Genomic DNA, 23,273 nt, shown 5'->3' on the forward strand with positions numbered 1-23,273 from the left:
ATTTTACAGCTGAACAGAGAGGTTGAATAACTTGCCCCAAGGTGCACAGCTTGGAGGTCACAGGCCAGACTCAGACCCAACAGGTCTGGATGTTGAGTATGTGTCCTTGGCCATGTGCTCTGCGCCCGTAACCAATTTGGTAAAAACGGCTCAATTTAGTCAAGTGACATAATTAAGTTTTCTTTTTCTTTAATATTGCTTACACCCAAACCAGTTAGCTGTATAGTCCAGGTCAGGCTCAGCATTTCCAGAAACCAGATTTTTATTCTACTCTTGCATCCAATTTCCCTGGTATCTAGCAACAGCTACGGAAGAAAAAGAAGAAAGGGATAAACATTCTGCAGACCGTTTACGCACAAAGCCATTTTATTTCAAGTCTCAAATTAGAGAAGTGATGAAAAAGAAAAATTGTCAAGAGCCCCAAATCAAAAATAAAGCATCACATTCAAGAAAGATCTTAACAAAGATACCGATAAAGTGTGCCACGTTTGTCAGAAAGACGGCTCGCACAGACTCTGAGCAACCTGCATCTCCAGCAAAGGACGAAGCATCTTATTATGTTCAGAAACAAGGAGGCTAGGCTCCTAAGTGACATTTTTCCTAATTAAGGTATAAGCAAGAAAAGCATTATGCACAAGAAACCATTTTTTAGTTTGAGAAGTGGGACACCCGGGGAAACAGGAAACAGTGAAAGTGAAAAGCTGTGGGGTAACAGAAAAGAACAGGAACAGCGAACAGTTAAATATTCAAGACAAGATTGTTTAAAGGTTCTACCACACTATTAACATTTCTCCTCTAAGGACAACCTGAATCCTAAAGCAGAAAAGAAGGGAAAATGCCCACCAGTGCCTCCCTCCCTGAAAGGTACCCTCACATAATAACTCTGGGAGATGAGTGAGCTCAACCCCCAGCAGTCTGGGCAATTCTTATCAAGACTATCTCCTCAACCGCCAGCCTCACCAGAAGCACTCAACCACTTACAGATACATACACAAGCGGAGAGGGAAGAAAAACTGCACTTCTGAAGACAGATCTAGTAGATTTCACTTAAAAATATACGTGTATCACGTCCTCCTAAATTTAAGTCTAACTATTAGTTCCTAAGGGAGAAGCTATAGTCTGTCTATCTTCCTCTCACCCACATAAACCTAAACCTTGACGTTCTGTCCTGATTTCAGATGCACTGTGAGAAGAATGTGACGCTAATTTTTCTAGTGACGATGCAGATTGGCACTGAGTCATCTCTTACTCTAAACTGAGCCCCTCTGAGCCCTGCTGAGATGTTCAGCATCAGCATTCAGCAGCACGAAGGCATCTCTCCCAACAAACTGCCCCACACCCAGGCTTCCTTCAAGTTCAAACTGGCAGTTCTCAGACTCACCCACGCCTTCCCCCGGCCACGCTGTTTGGTGATAGTCCTGAATCTCTGCAGAATCACTCTGCTGTGTCGCTCTCGTCTCCGTGTCACCTGTTCTCAAGCAGCTTACACAGATGGCTCCTCCTGTGTCACCACTGAAGTGACCACAGGGAGGTCCTCCAGATACACGCTTAAAACCACTCTTCCACAGAGGGCTTGTACGGCTGTGACAACATTCACATCAGAAAAGACAACCAGAGGCAAACCAAGGAGCTCGTGAGGTTTATGACATGGGTAGAGTCCTTTACGGGGGATGAAATATAAAACGACCATGTCTGACAGTCCAAAATGCTTATACTTTGTGAAAGCGTTTTCCCCAAACGCTACCATGTGTAGGTCTTGTGACAGCCCTTCCACGTAGGTGGAACTAGTCACTCCATTTTACAGACAAAGAAGCCAAGGCTCAGAGAAAGAGGTTCAGTTATTTGCCCACAGTCACACAGCCAGAGGGAAAGCCAAGACTTGCATCAGTCTATGCTATGCTGCTTCAAGCAGAATGATAGCTAACATTTATTTAGAGCTTCATATCTACCAGACGCCGTGCTAAACGCTTTACCACGTGGATCATCACCCCGGTTAATTCTCACAACGTCCCTTTCATTAGTCCCAATTTTACGGATGATGAAAACAAAGAACAGAGAGGCTAAGTAATTTCCCCAAGGTCACGCAGTCAGTTTGATGAGCTGTTGGGACTCAAACTTTCATCTTCCCCACTCGTTCTATGCACGATATTATTTTTCAGTTTCATCAAAACCACACTGAAAAATAATAATATGAATGTTGCAGCTCACAGATATAAAGTCATCATCATGACTGATGGCGACGATTTTCAATAGTTCTTGAAGCAACACCTGAGATTTAACATGAGATGCAGATTCAGATTCTAATAAAGGGAGAATCTGCCAGATTAGTGCCCATGTAAAAAGACAGGCCTGCGTGGCCAGGCCCTCAAGTCCAGACACTTACTGGGATTCTCAGCCCCCAGGAGTCCCTTCCCCTCACCGTGAGGACGAAGTCCTCGGAGGCCATAAGTCTCTCCCTGGTTCTCCCTGAGCCTGCCCACACTGGCTCCGCTCTCAGGACAGCAGACACCGAAGGCCTCGTCTCCTCCTGGGAGGAAGTAGGTTGGGAGGGTAATGTAGGAAGTAGAACAGAGCTTTGAAAAGGACTTCAGTACTCGGAGCGACAGAGTCTAGAAAGCTAACAAGTACTGATATTGTCTGGAGGGTCGGCTGGGCCTGCGGCGTCCGAGAGGTCCACGGATCTCGCGTTCTCTCCTCTGTGGATGAAGGAACGAGTCAGCTGTGAGATCTGAAAATATCAGGGAGCGCATCTCCCCACCCGGGTTAGGATAGTTGAAACAAACGCAAGTGAGCCAGCTCTTCGTCTCAGATGACCACGTCCATCTGTGGTAACACAATAACCAACAGCACAAAAATCCTCTCTTCAGCATTTCTGATACAGGATTTTGTATCATCATGACAACTTTGAAAGCCAGGTGGAACTTTATCTTCAAAGATTCCAAAAAACGAAAGTGGAAACCCAGCCATCAAGGTAACGCCTCTGTGACCATGCTTTGCTAAGACATACGGTTATCTCCTTGGTTGAGATACTTCCAGCAGGTCTATAAGTCATTCATGCTTTACTAAAACTGAAGAACTGAACTTCCAGGACTGGTCACGCATGGAAGGAGAGTAACAGATCTCCACCTGCTGTAACCCACTTCCCCTGCGATTAGAGCCCAGGGTCTCCTGAGATGGTCTTGACCCAGTCTTGCAGCCTACATAGGGCTTCCATTGTTCCTGTGGCTCCCAACACGCTCCTCTGCCCACACTTAGGGTCTCCTCCAGCCTCCCACAAAGGCTGTTATCAGACAGACCGGATCCTTAGTCCAGATCTCCAGCCACTGCTCCCAGGTGGGCCCGAGACAGTTGCCAGGAACCTTTCCGTTATGGCGCCAGCCCCTGATCACAGCATGCAGACAGACTTAATGGGCACAAAAACCTCATGGTACCTGCGGGTGCTGGTGAGGGCCCCGGAGGCCAGGACACACGCACAAACGATGTCACAGCACTCAGCCATGTGGGGCAGGCGTGTTCATGAACCATGAAACTGATGAGCAGCTGGACAATGTTCATTCCACAACCAGGACTAAGTGCACAGCAAAGAGGAAAGACACAGACAGTAAAGAGAAGCCCATCTTCCTCGTCCGAGACAGGGCCTTGGCAATGAGGTCTGTCCCCTCATCGCTGGGAGAGTCACTGGGCAAATCCAGCCCCTGGGGTTCCGATGTAGGTGCCATTGGCCCAATTAAAGTAACTCTCCCCCACCTGCTCGCTGCATCCATCCCCAGGAGAGAAAGACAGGACAGCAGCATGGAAAGGAGAAGGGGACAGCATGGATAGCTCTGGGGGAAATGACAGCAACCCCACAGCCCCTCGGACACGCCTCACATGACCCTGTTTCCTCTCTTTGCTGTCAACAGGCAGGGTCCAGTCCTCGGTCACAATGGCAAGAATTTTCACTTATCTCCCAAGATAGCCTCCTTCCCAATATAAACTTGGCCTGAAGTGAGACCCATATATGGGCCCAAACTGCCACTCCACTTTCCATCTCTTCTCCCCGGTGCCTTCACAGAAGCAACAGGTACAGGAGTGCCGTGTCTTAGTTCCTCTGGAACCATCTGACGTGCCTCGTGAAGCCGGCGCTCCTGCCCTGTCTCGGACACACGGTGCAGGGGAAAGGCCTGCGTTCCCTCTGCTGGCAGTTAAGACTGGCCTTAACTGTGTTCAGAGGGCAACACAGGGCCCAAAACATCTACAGCCAAACCACCCAGCGAGACGTCTGTCGGGAACTCAGGTCAAGTGTGCGGCCTGGGAACACGGATGTCAGAATTTCTGGTAAAAGGGAGGCAGCGAACAGGACATGGAGTCAGGAACTCAGGAAGCCAGAAGGTAGACAGACAGACAGACAGACAGACAGGCCAGCTGACACTAGGGGAGAGGCCAGGGCACTTGCCCGGGGGTGCTGCCAACGAAAATAATCAATAATCAATCAATAAGAAGAAAAGAGTTTGATATGAGCCAAACCGAGGGCTAGCCCAGAAGCCCGCTTCCTAAATTATTCTGAGAAACTGCTCCGGAGAAGCAGGGTTTTCAGCACAGTTTTGTATTTTGTCAGAACAAAGAACATGAAACAAGTAAAGGATACATTTCTTTAAGGTTTAAAAAAAACGAAAAGAAAAAACAGACCAGCACATACACGTCCAGTATGTACAGTGTGCCCTTGGCACCTGGGAGGATAGTCTTAGCATCAAAAGAGGGCCAGCAAGAAGAAGGACGTTTAACCTTTGTTTTTAACATGGACATTCTTTACTTCTGGTCAATGTGCCCTTTGCTTTAACAATTAAAGCAGATGTACAATGTATGTTTGATAGGCCACAAACATGCTATTTTAGTTAGCAAAAAATTCAAGTTAACTCACATACAAGCCAGAATGACTTCCCTATATCTCAATATGTGAAAAAAAAAAATTTATCAGTACCTGCCTTAAATAATTGACTGTTCCTGCCAATCTTTCTTCCCAGCTCCTGAGGGGCCTCGTCAGTCAGGGTCCCCAACACAGCGAACAGGACTCTCCTGATTCAGAGGCTCCTCACTGTCCTCAGCTGAACCCAGACACCTGCATGGTGACAGGGACCCACCTGACGTGGGCCTCCCTGCCAACAACAGCTTCAAAGAAAAATCTCACTTCTATGATCTGAAAGGGATCTGTCTGAACGTGGACTGGCTGAAGATGATCGTAAGAGCTCTCCTGGCTCCCAAGACGCCAACCCCCTAACCCGCCAAAATATCAGTAGAAAGAAGCAGAGCGAGAATTAGACAAAGAGTAATTCCTTCAAACGCCTTACGGAAGTTCTCACATTTATTGAGCCTGAACTTACTCAGTATTTTCAGTGTCAGCACAGACAGAAAGAGGAAGAAACAGGATGTTGCTTTTCTGTCCTCCCTTCGGCTCTAAGACTTACGATCAAGGGGAAAGTTCAGTATAAACCAAAAGATGTTGCCTTGAAACAGGAAGCAAGACGAGAGGTAGGTGTCCCAAGAGAATCAGAGACAAATTGTACCATAAGCATCCTGCTTCAAGCTTGATTTTAGGAGCAATTCCTGGCTTTGTAATTCAAGGAGCCCATGGGCACCCCTTTGAGCTGGAGACAGCCCCCAGGGCTGGCCTGTCCAGACTAACCAGCAGGGCGACTGTAAGCATCACATGGGCTCTACCCCCAACCCACACTCCTTCACCTCGTGGTGCCCCACAGGGCCCCCCTGTTCACCTTAAACATGAGAACCCCCTTCTCCCCCCACCAAAAAAAAACCAGGTAGTGGGTCAAAGAATAATCCCACAAGAAAGGGAAAAAAACCCACAGGCTGTGTCAGGCCAGTGTTCCAAATACCCCCAGTGGAGTTTTCAATCCTTTATTGGAGTAACCTGTGACCTAAGTGTGGCAGATTTAGAGATCTTGTTACGGAAGAGAGAACTTCAGAAAGTTCAGGACCCGCTGAAGCAATAAAGACCAGCAAACCCTTTTTTTGCTCCGGCCCGTGGCACCGGCAGGATAGGCGAGTGTCGCAGCCTTTGTCCTACCAGGAAGCTCCGCAGCCGCTGGCGAGACCAGAATGGCATGATCAACAGTACCAGAAAGCCCATCTGGGCACAGCCCTGAAGGCCAACCCTTTCGGAGGAGCTTCTCATGCAAAGGGAACTGTGCTCGAAAAAGTAGGGGTTGAAGCCAAACAGCCAAATTCTGCCGTCAGGAAGTGTGTCAGGGTTCAGCTCATCAAGAATGGCAAAAAAAAAAAAAAAAAAAAATCACAGCCTTTGTACCCAATGATGGTTGTTTGAATTTTATTGAGGAAAATGATGAAGTTCTGGTTGTTGGATTTGGTCGCAAAGGTCATGCTGTTGGTGACATACCTGGAGTCCGCTTTAAGGTGGTCAGAGCAGCCAGTGTCTCTCCTCTGGCCTTACACAAAGGCCAGGAGGAAAGGCCAAGATCGTAAGTTTTGATGGTGAAAGCACGATAGCAATAAACTTTCACACGTCGAAAAAAAGAAAAAGACAGTAAACCAAATGGTGGTTAAAAATACCACAGGTATTTTCAAAATTGTGGTTCAAACTGCACTTCTCAAAACACACCTGTAGTCAGACATCCAGGTTTTACTTTAACCAATTTAACCAAGAAAAACACCAGCCTGAAACCAGAAACAGTTAAAGGCCATGTGTTATGGTTACCCAATAACACAGGGTCAGATGTTGTAAAATGATTCAGCTTTGGAACTGACAAACCACACAAAGTAAGAATTTTGGTAATTACCTACCTCCACCCGGGGGTAAACCAAACCCCAAAAACCCCCACCCTGGAAACGTCACAGCAACTTCCTTGCGGTGAGAAATGCCCTCGCAGGCTCCAAACCAGGGAGCTCACCTTTATTTGTGCTTTTTATGTGATACTTTGCAAAGGAAATTACTGAGCACTCATAAAAAGAGCAAGGAGTTAAACATTTATCAAGTCTCACAATATTAACAAACTCACTTTCTCAAAAATATGCTCCATATTCCAAAGTTCTGTATCCTTAATAAATGACCGCTCTGATTTCACAAAAAGAGGAGGTTCGCTCCGTATCCATCCATGACCTCTGCTGGCAAAGACCCCACTGTCACAGATCCAGGAGACTCGGCCCACGAGGAACATTCCTTCCTGCTCCACCAGCTTCTCTGTGGCCCTCGGTGAGTTCCTGAACCTCTTTCCACCCTTTTAAGGTGGGACTAAAGATAACACCCACCTCATAGGTTTGTTATGAGGATAAAGAGTTAATATGGGGAAGGCTTATTGTTTTTTGGTTTTATTATTTGCTCGATGGGGATTAAATGCCATAGCAGCACTGTAAGCAGTGTTCAAGCCATTCACTGTATGTTTCAAGTAGAATGAGACCCAGAAAGAAGCACACTTCACTATTCATGATCAAATGATATTCCAGGAAATCACACTTCTTAAAACACATTTATTGAACAGGGAAAATCTGCTGGACTTTCTGGAGGACACAATATGTTATAAACCAAAGTTCCTACCCTCGAGGCGCTTACAGACGAATTAGGAAAATAAGACACGCGCTCATAGGAAAGCACAGCACCGGCAGCACACGGCAGGTGCCAGGGCAGTGAGGCCATAGCGTTTATTTTTAATTGATTTATAAATACTAAGAAGTACTGGGTAAGGAGACTGAGTTCAGCCTACAATGCAAAACACCAGGGAGATGGGACCTGACTGGGGCTTTGGGTGATGGGTAGGAGCCTAACTGAGAAAGGGAGGGTCTGGGGGAGGGGAACGTTGGGCCACCTTGAATCTGAGACGAGAGACTGGTGTGCTGATGAACTTTAAGGTCCTCAGTCCAAATCCGTGTTCAACCACATACCAGTATTGTGACTGTGGGCCGTTACTTTACCTTCTCTGTGCCTCAGTTTCCTAATCAGTCCCCCTCATAGGTACTGTCCTGAAGATTGAGATAAAGCATGTCAGGAGCTTAACACGGTTTCTGGCACACAAGTAGGACTCAGGTTAGCCATTATGAGATATTCAGCAGTGTGAAGGAGGCTGCCCAGAGAGCCGGCATCAGCAGAAGACGTGGAAGTTGACTGGAGAGTGGAAGGATGACATTGGAAGGTGAGGAAGGAGGCCGTGGGGAGCCTAGCTCTCACGCAGGGAGAGATCTGAGCCACCTGCAAAGAGTCAATGCTCTGGGCATTTCAGAAGAAGGTGGGGGAACTGGGGACAGGGGTCCAATAATAATGTGCCAGGGTCCACATGTGAGTGGTAAGGGGCTGGGGCTGGGTCCAGGCACCTGTTCCAGAAAAAGAAGGACAGGTGTAAGGGCCTGGATTAGGCAGCTCCAAGAGCGAGTGGGACATGAGAGAAGGGGTCAAAAAGAAACTCCACTAAATGCCATGAAATATCCTGGATTATTATGTCCTGGAAGAGAAGAAGAATATTGTGGATTCCTTAGTTTGGAAAAATGTACTCAGTTATAAGATGTTAACATTAGAGGAAGCTGGGTGAAGGGGATGTGGGAAAACTTAGTACTATCTTTGCAACTGTTCTGTAAACTCAAAATTATTTCAAAAACAAAATCAAAACCCTCCAACTCTTTTTGAGTGGTTCTTCACATGATAAATAAAAAGGGAAGCCATGGCAAGTAGGTTTGGAGTTCAGGCAGTGAGTTGATCGACCAACTTAGACAGCCATGTGGCTGATGCAAGACCAAGAAGGCAGGTGCCCAAGCCCAACATGGAGGGCACGAACTCATGCCCACACCCAGCCCCATGGCAGACCTGGCCACCTAGGGACATGGAACTGCCGTGCCATCCTCTCAAGTTACTGTGCTCACATTTCCTGTCACGAGCCCATCTCCCCAACCCATTACACCCACAGCACCCTCAACCCACACTGCTTCCTGTTACAGCAGCTCCGCCCTCCAGGAGAGGTGTCAGATAGCATTTCCAAAGAATTTTATCTTGAGACCCAGAACAAGCCAAGGCTTCTTAAGGAAAAAAAAAAAAACAAAAAACAAAAAAAAACCAAACCTGTAACCTCAGCTTCAATAACTCAGGTCTTCCTGACTCTGAGGCCATGTTCTTCCCACCCCTTCCATGGGGCCTCACACAGAAGGCCATGCGTGGTCTGCTGCATTTCCAAAAACATACTCACAAAAGAGCTTCACCAGGTCGTAAAAGCACCAGCGCCCCAAGGTTGGAGAGATCTTCTAGAAAGCTATCTAGTCTCACTGGCCTGAGAGAATCAAGTATGTCCTACCTATGATAACTTGAAGTTCTGAATGTTGAAAGTACAATATAATAAATACATAAATACATATGTGTGTATGTATATATACATACATACAGGTATATATATATATACACACATACCTGTGAATGAATATACCATATAATAAACACATACAGGTTAAATAAAACCTATATAATGAATATCCTTTAAAATATGAGTGATGAATCAGTAAAATAAATTCTTCAGCAAAAAACAGGAGAGATCCTGAATGCCTACCACATAATAAATGCTAAAAAATATTGTTGATTTTACTTAATGACATAGTTTGGTGGTCTTTAAATGAACCCCTACAAACACATGTCTTATGCTAAATTAATGAAATCACAAATCAGGTTGTTTTCCTAAGAATGAAACTAGAAAGCAACAGGAGAAAGAGATTAAATTCCAGTCCCAATTTGGAGGCTGAAGAAAGTGCCTGAACTTTCAAGTATGTCCGTCGCGGATGCCATACTGGGGCAGGAGAAACTGAGCAGCAGGAGTCCTGCAACATCCTTTTACCAGGCTGCAGGTGGAACTAAGGTGTCAGGCAGAGAGGCCAGAATAGATGATCTCTGAGCTTCTGGGATGCTCTCACAGAGCTCAGACTGTTGTTAGGAAGATTACATAGCATCCCTCAGCTCTGATGGGGTGCTGGAGCTGGCTGATACCAGCTCAGGAGAGAGAACTGTCAGATTTTCAGGAATTTTACAAGCCAGCTATTAATTAGTCATCATTAAAAATTAAATTTTAGAAACACACAAGTAAATTAATTATATTTTTTAAAGTTAATAAATACTCAAAACTCATCGCTTTCTGATGATTGCATTGCATTTCACTATTGTCTACACTCTTGAGGTTAATTCCCTGCTCCAAGTTCAGTGACTTTACAATGGCAGCCTGAAATCAACCATGGAAGGAGTGTTTACACCAAGGACATGGGCAAGTGCTATACATCGGGGGAGTTTTCCTCTGAGAGCTGGTTGTTCTATCTTTACCAGCAACCCCCTAGATGCTAGTGTCCTTCAAAGACAATGCAAATGGGAAATGGTCTTGTTCTGGGGAGGAGAAGGTGATGGGGAGAGAGGAGAGAAAGTGGAAGGGAAAGCAGTTAAGGGGAGACAGCGGGGCGGGAGGAGGAAGGCAGGGAGGAGGGTGGAGAGGGGAAGGGGATACAGAAAAGGGGGGAAGAGAGCAAGAGGAGGGCAGCGGAACTGGGGAGAGAGAAGGAGGAGAGATGGGATGACAAGGGGAGAAAGGGAGAACTGTTTTATCTGCTTAGTATCTTGAGGAAAACAGTGGCTCTAACCACGTAAGCAAATTATTCCAGATAACCAATGTTTACACTCTTTTTCTGAAAATTGCTGTAAGTGAACCTGCCTTCTGATGTGCAGGCTACCAATATAACTGGGTATTTTCTTAAGGACTCGGGTCAGACATGCTGCTGCACCGCATCCCTCCAGGCCACAGATGCACAGAGAGCTCTTTGTCTCCTGTGAAGATGGCTCCAATCTTCTGAGCTTTTTATAGATTCTCTGTCAACCCCCTTACTGTCAGGCTGTCAGCTGTCACTTTGAGATGTTCTCCCAGTACTTACTAGCAGCCTGCTTTGCTGCTTCTAAGTCTCAGTGAACTAAGAAGGCAGAAAACCAAGCTTGTTAAAACCATGGCTAAAGTAAGAGTAAACAGCCCCTCTCAAAAGCCTAAGGCTCTCTCCAAGAAAGAACGAACAAACACGCCAGGGCAGCTCCTCAGGTTCTCAGAGTTACCCACTCGGCTTTCTTTCAGGTTTTCCACTGTGTTCCAAATGAGTAACTTCTGGATAGGTGAGGTTTCACTCGATACATGAAAGTATTCAACTGAGACAAACTAAAAGAAAAGAAAAGAAAAAGAAAGGCTAACATTCACTAAATAAGAAAACAAATCAAAGCGCTGCCCATAAGCAATACTCCACAGCACAGACACCCTGTTCTCTCGCCAGTCCACACCCCGCTCTCGAGGCGGAGGCCCAGCTCCTGGGCTGCTTCTCCCAGCGTGCACAAAGGGCTCTGAGCAGCTGCAACTGGAAACCACCAGAAACAGGCAGCAGTGGGCAAGGAAGTGCTAGCGGAGACGGCCCCACCGTCCAGCTCCAGCTTCGGGCATCCGCCCAGTCCATCCCTTCTCATTCACAGCCCTGGACCGGGGCAGGGAGCACAGAGGTCCTGGGACATGAACCGGGTCCCCAGCATAACAGAGCAAGATGGTGGCCATGGACATGCCATCCACTGACAGGTCCCCGATGGACAGGCACCAGGAGCAGCGCCCAGCAGAAGGTCCACTTGCAGGGCAAGCTGATATAAGATCCTGATTCCCCTCCTAGGCACGAGGCCAACCTCCTGAAAATGCGTGTCTCTGTTTCTCTGAATGTGGGCTTTGGGCTGATGCTAAACTACAAAAATAAGAAGAGTAGCTCACTGCTCACTAAATTCACTGGATGAAATAATGTGCTTCAAATTTTTTTGTTGTTTAATCCCTTTTCTTTCGTAGGGTTTTGTTTTAAAATAGCTGATAGCAACATAAAACCTCTAATTCTTAGGCTTGTTGCATGTTTACCCCAGACTGTCACACACCAAAAATTTTAAATAACTATAATAGAACAACAAAGCTATCTCAGAAATAGAAGAAAATTCCAAAAATTACCCTCCTTGCACTGAGCGTCTAATTTGTAAAGAAAGATTTTAGAACCAATGTTCTAAAATCAAAAATAGAAATTCTGGAATGAATCCCATTATTTCATAGCTCTACTTTACGCCTGGCCTATAGTAGGCCCGTGACAAATATTTATTGGGTGGCTGGCTGGGTCGTTGCACAGATGCGGCCTTACCAACTGGACGGTCTGAAGCTGACTGGCCTTCCCTAGGACTTAGGCCAGCAGGACCTGTCCAAACTCATATCTGGCCCTGTTGAAGAAATATTATTAACTAGTCAAGTAAAGTCTTCTCTAAAATGAAATCTTAGTATCTTTTCTTTGAACCTGAACCTAGGGTTTTCACATATTCTTACTGAAAGGCAGGTTTAGACCTGACCATCAACTAGCTGGCACTTACTGACCATTTACAGCACAGGGGCCACGGTGCCAGGAACTGGAGATGGAGTATGGTGAAGAAATTGGGAAGGTCCCACCCAGCACGAAAACACACTCCCCAGAATCTATAATAAACCCACACACACAAGGTCCCCTGTTTTGTGACCACAGCACAGTGGGGAAGAGGGTGATCTTTTCAATGAGTGGTGCTGGGGCAACTGGATGCCCCCATGGGAAAAACTGAATCTGGATCCCTACAGTATACCATTCACGAACATCAACTTCAGACATATTACAGATCTAATTACCAAAGGTAAAACACAAAGGATCCAAAAGATAATAGAGGAGAACATCTTCGTGACCCTGGAGCAGACAAAGATTTCTTGAACAGAATGCAAATGCACTAACCAGGAAAAAACTGGTAAACAGGACTACCAACATTACAAACTTCTGTTCACCAAAAACACTTAAACATTAAAAGAGTGAAAAAAGCAATTCACAAAGTGGGAGAAAATACTAAAACACATATTTCTTTTTTTCTGGAATATTTTATTTTATTATAAGAGAAAAGAATACCAGAAAAACTTTTAAGTGTAAGTTACTTGCCAGCACCAAAGGCCAACGAACAAACATGAATAGAAAAGAATGAATGTTCAGAGCTGGAAGAAAGGTCCCAGTTCTGTTCAGTTTTGCAGGCTATGGTCAAGGGAATGTGGGATGGATCCTAGGAGGGACAAGAGCCTGGAAGCCACTCATGCCTGTCCCTGCTTTGTCCCCATAGATCGAGGAGGCCTCAGCCCTGCCCACAGGGCAGGACGGAGCACACCAGCAACTAGCTGCCAAACAGAGATGGAAGCATAGCCCCTGGGGGGCTGTGTTCACCAGGTACATTCTTTTTTAAAAAACACATATTTCTGATAAAGGACTGATATCTAGGATGTACAAAGACTAGTATCCAGGATACATTAAAAAAACAGTAAGACAGACAACCCAATCCAAAGTTTTATTTTTTAATGGGCAAAAGAGTTGAACAGGCACTTCACAAAAGGGCTACCCAAAGGGCCAATGAGCATGAAAAAGGACTGAACTTCATTAAAACCACACTGCAATAACATTATATACCTAACAGATGGTTAAAATGAAAAAGTGAAAATACCAAGTGTTGGCAAGGATGTGAAACAACTGGAACTTCCAGATACTGTGGTGGGAATGTAGGTCTATAATTACTTGGGAAAATTGTCTAGGAGTATCTAGCAAAACTGAACATATGCCTACCCTACGAGCCAGCAATTTCACCGCTATGGCTATAACCCAACAAAAATGCAGACATATGTTCACTAAAAGACGTGTGCGATCATGTTCACAGCAGCTCAATTCAGAATAATCCCAAATTGGAAATCTCCCCAGGGCCCATAAAAAGCAGAACAGATTAAAACCCAATTGTGATGTATTTGCACATAGAATACTATATGGCAACTCCAGTGAACAAATCTCAATGGCGTACAATGATTTGGGTGCATCTCACACAATATTGAACAAAAGACACAGACATAAAAATTATTTTAAAAGGCAATCAGATTACCTTGCAGGCGGTGGGTGGGGAGCTAACGGTGGAAAGAGGGCACAACAGGGACTTCTGTGGTGCTAGTAATGTTCTGTTTCTTGACCTGGATGGTGATTACACTGTGGGTTCAACTTGAGACAATTGGTCAACCTGCACACTTAGGATTTGTGTATTTTGTATGTTACACTACAAGAAAAAGTTTTTCAAAAAATACTTTCATTCATGATCTCATCTCACATTTTCTTCTGTCCCTAGTCTTTTGACCATGTCAGGTTCCATCAGCGCTGACTGAGCCCACTGGGAGAAAGCTCGGCTTCCTGGGTCTTTGCACAGCTGGTGACATCCCTTGTAATTTAGGTCCTGGTTCAAATGCAACAAACTTCCTCAGAGAAGCCGTTCCTGGTCCCATCAACCTGGCCACAGTCATTTATTCTTTATCCCATTAGTCTGTTTTATTTCTTTCACAGCATCTCTCACAAGCTGAAATCATTTTGTCTTGTTTATGGTATTTGGTTTTAGAGCACAGGGACTTTGCCTCTCTGGTTCCCTGCCACATCCCTAACATCTGCGTCCCTAGCATTTAAAAGTATATCTGGCATATTTACCCAAATGACTTGAAATTTATATCCACACAAGAGCCGGTCTGCAAATGTTTATGCCAGGTTGTTTCATAATTGCCAAAAACTGGAGGCAAGCAAGATGTCCTTCCAGCTATGGAATTGTCGTGCCTTTGAGTACACAATGGAATATTATTCAGCTATAAAAAGAAATGAGCTATCAAGTCATGAAAAGAGGTAGATGAATCTTAAAGGCAGATTGCTAAATGGAAGAAGACAGCCTGAAAAGGCTACATACTACATGGTTCCAATTATATGACATTCTAGAAAAGGCAAAACTGTGGCAATGGCAAAAAGATTCGTGGTCACCAGGAGCTCAGGGAGAAGTGGGGGAGGCTGAATGGGTAAAGCACAGGGGATTTTTTAGGGTGATGAAGCTATTCTATATGGCACTGTAAGAGTGGATACATGACACCATGTATTTGTCAAAACATATAGAACTCTAGGAGACAAAGAATAAATCTCAAGTATGCAAATTTTTTAAAAATAATTTAAGAGACTGGGGAATCCCAAAATGGAATGCAGAATGTGACAAAACAATGTAACTATATTAAAAATGTATGAAACAAGCCCACTGAAGGCACTATGGGGAAAAGGTGCTGACCTAAGTAACTGGAAACCAGTAGAGTCTAAGTCTAAATGCAAGGTGAACTGCACATAAGCACTGCACTCTAGCTGATAACGCTGTTTTCCGAGGGGTGTGTGTTAATGTTTCTGACACTGCTATACATGTATGCCACAATCAAACAACTAAGTGAATGGATGGCAGGTGGTGGGAACCCCACGTGTCTCACTGATGGAGTGAGAATTTACAGATGGGCAAGAGAAAGAGGCTAGGCTAATCCATGTGGTAGTAGATTAGAGTTGAAGACATCATCTTGAACTCATGTTTGCTTAATCCAGATACTGATGGTCACTTATAGAAATATTTACAGACACATGTACATTCAAAGGTTAGTATACACGCATACATTTCCTTACTCTGACAGCTGAGAGACCCTGGAAATAATGACACCCCAGTAGCCACAAGCACACTGAGTATCCATGTCTTGGTTTCTAATACCACTTTCCAATAAAAGGAACTAGATCTCCTTGGAGAAATGGCTGATTCTACGCCTGGGACAAGAAATATACAAGATGAACTTGGAACACCTTGTAGTACCAGAAAGAGAAGAAGTATTAAACACATATACACACACACAATGATGGGAGTTTGTCAAACATAATAAAGGAGCCAATTGAAACAGCTCCTAAAGTTGGAACAATTTAAGCAACAAAATAAATACAGAAGCACTGACTTTTAACCCAAAGTACATAATAAATACCCCCAAGTTCATAATGATTTAAATAAATTATTGACTAGATAAACAAATGGAGGAGAGGAGACGAATGTCCCAGGCAGAAGAATTCCATACAAATTATGTAGAAACAGAAGGGGTTAGAGCATAATTCCCCTTTCCTTAAGAACGGAGAGCTCATAGTGATTTCTTTCCAAAGAATACAGTACGGAAAGTGGGAGAGGGAGTAACTTTACAGTGAAGAAACCTGACAGACACTACGCCAGCCGGGTGGTCAAGGTTAGCACCATCAGTGATAAGTCATGTTGATAGGAAGCCCCTTGACAGGATGTGATGAGAACGGTCCTTTACCTCTATGGCCTTCCTCCCCCAAACCCATAATTCACGTCTAATGATAAGAAAAACATCAGTGAAATCCCATTTGAGCAGCGTTCTGCAAAAGACCTAAACAGTACTTCACACAACTGTCAAGGTTATTAAAAAACAAGGAAAATCTGAGAAACTGTCATAGCCTAGAGAAGTCTAAGGAGACATGACAACTAAAATGTAATGTGGTATCTTGGATGGACTCCTGGAACAGAAGAAGGACACTAGGTAAAAACTAAGGAATTTGAATAAAGTGTGGATTTTAGTTAAAATAATGTATGGATGCTGGTTCATTAATTGTAACAAACATACCACACTAAATTAAGATGTTCCTAATAAGTAAAACTGGTTGCAAAGTACATGGAGTACTATCTTTGTAATTTTTCTGCAAATCTAAAACCATCTAAAAAAATAAAGTTTTTTTTTAAGTGGGCCAAGTCGAAGGTGGTTGCAAGGAATGATGGATGGATATTGGAGAAAGGAACAGATGGACCACACAGTGGCTGATGGGATGATGGGCGGAGGGCGGGGGGCGCTGATGGATGGATGACGGATGGAGCGGCTCTACAAGGCAGGGCGGTCAAACGCTGCTGACAGCACAAAAGACGAGAACTGGGATGGGAACCAGGGACTCAGAAACCCGAGGGCATGAGCCCTCTTGGCAGAAAGGGGAGGCAGTGACACAGCAGTGGGTTGGGGGGAGCAGAAAGTGACAAAATGTGGACAAAAAGTATTGACAAGCTCCCAGTTAGATCTGGGCAAAGGGAGGAAGAGACAGGGAGGGAGCGTCTTGTGTGTATGGTGTCCAGTACTTTATAACATTTACATACTTGAAATGCACAGACCTTAAGAGTACAGACAGCTCCATGACTCTGGACATGAAGGAAAGGCTGAAGATGAAGAAAGCCCCTCCTCAAGCAGGAGGATGGGGATGGGCTCCTGAAAGAAGATAAAAGGTGATCCTCTCTTCCATCTAACCTTCCTTCTGCCCCATGGTTGGTGGCACCATGAGATGGTCTTTCCACCCAAAATACAGACACCCTAATTTCCAAAAGCATGACCACTACTTATTCTGAAAAATATAAAGAATCAAACAAACTTGTCGGTTCATTTTTTTCCCTTAATTATTTGCAATTAAAAAATAAAAACATTTGGCTATCTCAAAAAGAAGAGAAGGCAAAACACCCCAAAAGCTGCTCTGAACATTGTCAGGCTGTGTGACAAAAAGAGCTCACGTCACAGAAGAGCAAGGAGCCCTTTTGCTATGGTGACAACAAACAGCAAGATCCCACGCCCACCTCTTTTCAAAAATAACATTAAGTTTCTCTAATAAAAGGAAAACACGTTCATTGTTCAAAACATAAAATAAAAACTACCCGTAACAACACTAAAAAAGCCCTATTTGTAGTTATTATGTCTTTGCAGTCTTTTTTCTAGGCATATAAAAAAGATATCCTATGAAAAAGATTTATATCCAGAATGTATGTTATCTATCGTCACGTAACTCAGACGTGATAATTCTCTTGAATTAAAAAGGTAATTCTCTTGAAGCAACCCAATAAGAAGATTTTTTCATGCTGAGACATTAATTAGATTATTCTACATTCACAAAAGCTGGTGTGTGATTCAAATTTTCAATCAAGGTGTAAAGCCCACCAAAAATTATTCAAAACAAAACAAAACAAAACAAACCTTCAAAAGCCTCTTCTCTCTATTTGGCCAAAGGACCTACATTTCATTTGAATATATGTATTAATAAGGCGGAATTAATCATGACAAAAAGATCGCAGCTGTTGCTAATGGCGCTTTCATAAATATCCTGGGCTTTTCTTAGGATGATTTTTTGACATTAATACTCAAAACATCCCTGAGAGAGCTATATTATTTAAAGGCGGAAATTAAAGGAAGCCAAGGATGACGGCTCATGACCAGTCTGCGAATAAAGGCAGGTGGGGAGAGTCTCCCCTGTCCTTCTGGGCAGACAACGTCCAGTCCTTCCCCAGGGAGATGGGAGAGGCTATCTTAAAAGATGATGTCCTGCAAAAAGGACGGAAAAAGAACCATGATCCAAACCAACAGGGGTCTCTTAGATGAGACAGCCTATTTCCTACCACCAGGAAGAAACCATATCTAAAAACTTTTCAGTTTGTTTTTATTTTGTGACTTAAAAAAGATCACCTAAGTTCCTTGGGAGGAAGGCGAAGTCCACACCCACACCCACCCGGGCTGCTCAGAGCTCAGCCTCGCACCCACGGAGGCAGCCGAGTGGTCAGTGCCCTAGTTATAACGGCTGGCTTGAGAATTTGAATTTGACCTTACTGTTCAACACGTTATCTGTATCTCATTCTTTGCCCTCCCTCGCTGTTTTAAATTGCTTTATGCAAGACAATTTATAGTAGGGTGTAAAGGATAAAGAAACGAGTTCTTCTTTTTCTTCTTCTTTAATGGAGTTAACTCAACCTAAGGATCTTTCAGTTATTAAATGCAGCCCACAGTCCCTCTCCAAAGTTTAACATGGGGATATCCCAGAAGTTTGAGGCGTGACTGACAACTAAATGCTTTTAAAGTCTCAGGCTCGTTTGGGTGATGGTCTGTCTGTTTACCTAGATACAGACACGCACACACACTCACACACACTTCCATTATCTCAACATCCATCCATATAAAATGCTTCTGGCATAAGATTACTGAGTGCTGAACCATCTGGGATTTGATGAAGAAATGGAATATTTCAGCTTAACAAAAGGCATTTGTCTACCAGATAGTACATGTTACTTTTTTCAGTTGTAATATTTGTAGTGCGTTTTCATTATAGCAAGCATAATCATGTTTTAGTACCAAATCAGTGACTCATTTTCTTCTGACTTGTCAGAAAGCTGCCACACCCCATCGCAAATAGGAGAAAAACCAGTTGACTAATTAGAATTGTTATGTGGAGTATTATTAGCTCACTAGAACTCAGCAGAAGAGCCATCTTTACCAATCTGAAAATTGAGCACTTTACCTGCTTGGCTTGAAACAGGTTTGATTCAATTAATATTTGCAGAAACCAGTGAAGTGGCTATGCAAAAACATCCTTTTGCAGAAACAAAAGAAGTTAAGGGTTGTTCACATTTTAATTTGATGAAGCATAATTTCTTTACTGTATTCATGTCAATGGTAATATTTGGTATTTTCAAACATGTAGGATAAAATACCCACTCTGTATCCTATGGCTTATTTAAAGTGAGTTTCCAACTTTTTACCTGAAAATTCCATCGAATAGACGGAGAGCAGAAAGACTCAGAACTAACCTGGCCATCAGAAGTAAGTAGCACACTTAACTGTGATGTATAGTCGAGAACGGATGGATTTGAATTTTTCTAAAGAACCAGCTGAATCTTGTAAATGGTCCATCAAAAAAAAAAAAAACAAAACCCAGAACACTATAAATTGTTCAACTAAGATACAATATATTTAGAAGTACATCAAATAAGTTAAGCAGAAAAGGCTTGCCCAGTGTATTGACCAAACATGCTAGAATACATGGAAATGATCAGAGAGTGAAGGTGAAACTGATGTTCTTGGCTTCCAAGGTTTCCAAGTCTGAGTTTTCCTCTTCTTACTGGCAATCTAAACATGGGCGTGTTACTAAGCCCGTCTAAGCCTCAATTTCCTCATTTCAAAAACAGGGTAACTGCTTACATCACAGAGCTTTTGCATGGACTGAATGGAATTATCTGATGGTGCTTTATGGATTCTAGCATGAAACAAAATAAACAAATATTATAAAGAGCAATCAGTTCTCCTTTCTACTTCCTACCAGAACTGTCTATGAAAAAATCTTAATTTCTTTTTTCTATCCTGTCATGTTAGTTCTAAAACCAACTATAGTGACATTCTAGGAATAAATTCCCCAGTGCAAATTAATTTGTTTAGTACAGATTTAATCAGTCTCTTATTTAGGCTAATTTGTAGTCTTTGCCTTTTTAAAAATTTATTTCCTAAAGCTGCTGCACTTTTCTCTCTCAGATGCTCATTTTATATCTCAACACAAATCTTTCTCAAGTTAAAATAAACACCACCATTAGTTAATTATGAGCTGCCAAGATAAAGGACAAATAATAAGAACAGGAAAGGCCTCTAACAGCCAAAATTATAAATTATATGCCTAAAAGCCTTAAGTCAAATATGCCAGCTCTTCTTAAAGGTTAACCCAATTAAATGCAAAAAAAAAAAAAAAAAAAAAGGCAGATAGGGAAGCTATGAGTATCTGTACTGTTAGATTTCAAATTTAACTTGGAAGTCAACAGTGGGTAGGAAAGCTGGAGGGGAATGAAGATTTAAAAAAAAAAAATTCTCCAGCTGACCCTTTCCATCCAAGCGATGTCACACAAGAGATCACCCAAGGGAAGGATGGATACACTCACTTCAGCTCCTGAAATCAGCTATGTAAATCAGATGATCCTTTGGTGAACTAGTCCGATGGTCTCAGGTTGGCTTTGAGATGGAAAGACTCTCTATTACTGCTTCAAATATCACCCTCTCTTTATTAATCTCATTTTTCCCAATGCATGGCCAGCTTTGTTATAAAATCTTTAAAGGTTAGAGCCTGAAAGCTCTAGACCTCCCTCCCTTTTTTCTTTTTTTTCTGATGAGGAAAACAAAAGCCTGTTGTGACTATGACTTGCCAAGGTCACCTAGAACCTAGAACAGGGTTCCACAGGCCCATGCCCTTCCCACAACATCATGCTGGGAACAACGGACATGTTTTGATTCATAGATTTCATAGATGCCAACAAAGCTCCACAACCCATAGATGATACAGCCCTGGTTTATGAACTCCCAAAATTCAGCTATTAAAGTGATGACTTTTTCTTCCTCAACACCTTACCTCCTATTAAAATGAAAGATAATTCAAGTGTTTTTAATCATTTGCATTATACTTTCAATGAATTTATGATACCCTTTCCTGAAAACAGGCTTCAAGTAAAGGAAAAAGAGCACAACCACTATACAGTAAATAAATGTATTGAAAACACTAACACAACTGTATGCTGACCTCAAATGGCTTCCCATCATATGGACACTTCCATGCTCCTCTTGTAACAGAAAGGATTCCTCCACTTCTTTTTCTCTTACACGGTTTAAAAGGATGAAGTTTTCCTATTTCCCCTCCCCATCTATGTAAATATCTGTTGGAATGAATGAGTGAATGAACGAAAGGATATTCCTGCCCTCCATGGTTCTTTCCCCAGTTTGCTTTAAAGATTCTTTCAAAAAGGAAAAGACTTTCTCTGATTATTTTTTCTCAACCATAAAGTGATGTTTTAGAGACTAATCCCCACTCTGGCCTCTTCTTTTTTCTGAATTTTTATGCAGTGGCACAGATTTCCAAACTGCCAGTGCTGACTAAGAAAAACCCTGTGAGAATTTATTGGCCCAAACTTTTAAGCAGAGGCAAGAATCCTGGCTTTCACTCCTCCTTCCATCAAGCTTGCATGAGCCTGTCGCTCTGAATCTTATCTACTAATGGGAAAGCACTCATCCCTTCCTCGCACAGCAAGCATTTCCACTCCCAAAGAAATGAACAATTACTGTGCAGACAAAATAGTATTCATGTACATAGTGAAAAATTAAAATTACAGAGAAGAATGGCAATAACGTGTGATTACTTCCTTTGAAGACTTCAATCGTCCGGGCATCTGTGCTTTATTCCATCACAACTTCCTTTTAGTTCACAGTTTCAAAAAACCGCATGGATATAATCCATAACCATGAAATAGAACCTTCCAAGTTAATGACAGAAGAGCACGTTTTTAATATGGGCAGAGCCAAATCACATTAATGCAGTTAATCTGGGGTATGTATTTCTGAAATGCAACGGCACTGGAAGATGCTGCCAGCTGGTCTACAGGGCCAGGTTCTGTGTCACTCCCTTGACAGCCAGGTCCTGGACACCTAAGTGCAGCCAGGTGTGTGAGAGGCACCAAGGCTGCAGGGACCAGAAGAGTCTCCCCTCAAGAAGCTATCACCAGCCCAGGAGACAGGATTACAGAAAGGTGCCAAGACAGAGGTATGCACTTGTCAGCAAAGGCCTGTCAGCCAGCCTGCCAGTGATGACATGTATCAGAGAGGCTTCCTGGAGGAGAACAGGTAGGAGGTGGGCGGGTAAGGAGGAGGAGGAGGGAGGGAGTGATTCTGGCAGAGTGAGAAGCAAGTGGGGAGGGGTTCCTGCCATAGGATCTCGGTTGATAACTGAGGAGGCCTGGAGGGGGTCAGTGGCAAGAGATGAGACCAGAGAGGTGCCAGCAGCAAGCCCCCGAGCCCTGCTGCAGGCTGTATCCTGAAGGCTGTGGGGAATGACTAGATCTAGCCTGGATTTTAGAAACATTCCAGCCATGGGGGGGGGGGGGGCTTGGAAGCCCCTCGGGTGAGGGAGAGCTGGCAGTGAGGGCTCAGAGGAGGAGGCTCCCGCTCAGGAACCAGAGACAGTGATTCACTCCTGCCTCTGCCATTTGAGAGTGATGTGGCCTCTGACCAGGACCTGTCACTCAGGCTCTCTGGACCTCAGTTTCTCTACACAGCTTGCAGAGTTACCGCAAGGATTAGATGAGAGCTCATGAGGGACAGGGGTGCAGCAACAACTTAATGAACAGAGCTGCTGGGAGCAATAGCAGAACTGAGGCTCCGCGACTTTGGAATCGGCGTGACCTTGGACAAGGACAAGTAACAACTTCTCTGACCTCAGTTGCTTCCTCTGTAACTGGAAGAAGTAAAGATAATAGTCCCATGAAGTTACTGTCAGGATCAACTGCAGGAGATACAATGTATACATCACCTGGTCCTCGACTGAGCTCTACTGAGCCTCAAAGTTGTAATAATAGCAGCGATGGTCGAGGGGTGGTGGCAGTCTGGTGCCAGCGCTAGCCGCAGCAGTAATTTGAGGGACACAAGACCAGAGTGTCTATTGCTATAATACAAGCAAGAAATTACAAGGTGCTGGACTAAAGCAGTGGTGGTGAGACGTCAAGGAGTCAGATTCCCGAGCTCTGAGGAGCAAGCAGCAACAAGACCTCACGACTGCTG

The 23,273-nt window shown here is 43.8% G+C and overlaps 2 long non-coding RNA genes and 1 pseudogene across 2 annotated transcripts in view; 2 read left to right on the plus strand and 1 right to left on the minus strand.

Moving 5' to 3' along the window:
* The window catches only part of PPP1R14C (protein phosphatase 1 regulatory inhibitor subunit 14C), a 79,342-nt gene that overhangs the window by 48,865 nt on the left and 7,204 nt on the right, over positions 1-23,273 (minus strand). The window lies entirely within an intron of this gene.
* On the plus strand, positions 3,369-6,477 carry LOC135321564 (small ribosomal subunit protein uS12-like; annotated as a pseudogene).
* LOC105100918 (uncharacterized) lies at positions 7,055-21,879 on the plus strand. Its single transcript, XR_004138374.2, has 5 exons — positions 7,055-7,204; positions 13,142-13,245; positions 14,180-17,161; positions 19,393-19,511; positions 21,567-21,879. It is a non-coding gene; the product is annotated as an uncharacterized LOC105100918 (long non-coding RNA).

Source organism: Camelus dromedarius, chromosome 6 (genome assembly GCF_036321535.1).
Source record: "Camelus dromedarius isolate mCamDro1 chromosome 6, mCamDro1.pat, whole genome shotgun sequence".
Taxonomy (NCBI): Eukaryota; Metazoa; Chordata; class Mammalia; order Artiodactyla; family Camelidae; genus Camelus; species Camelus dromedarius.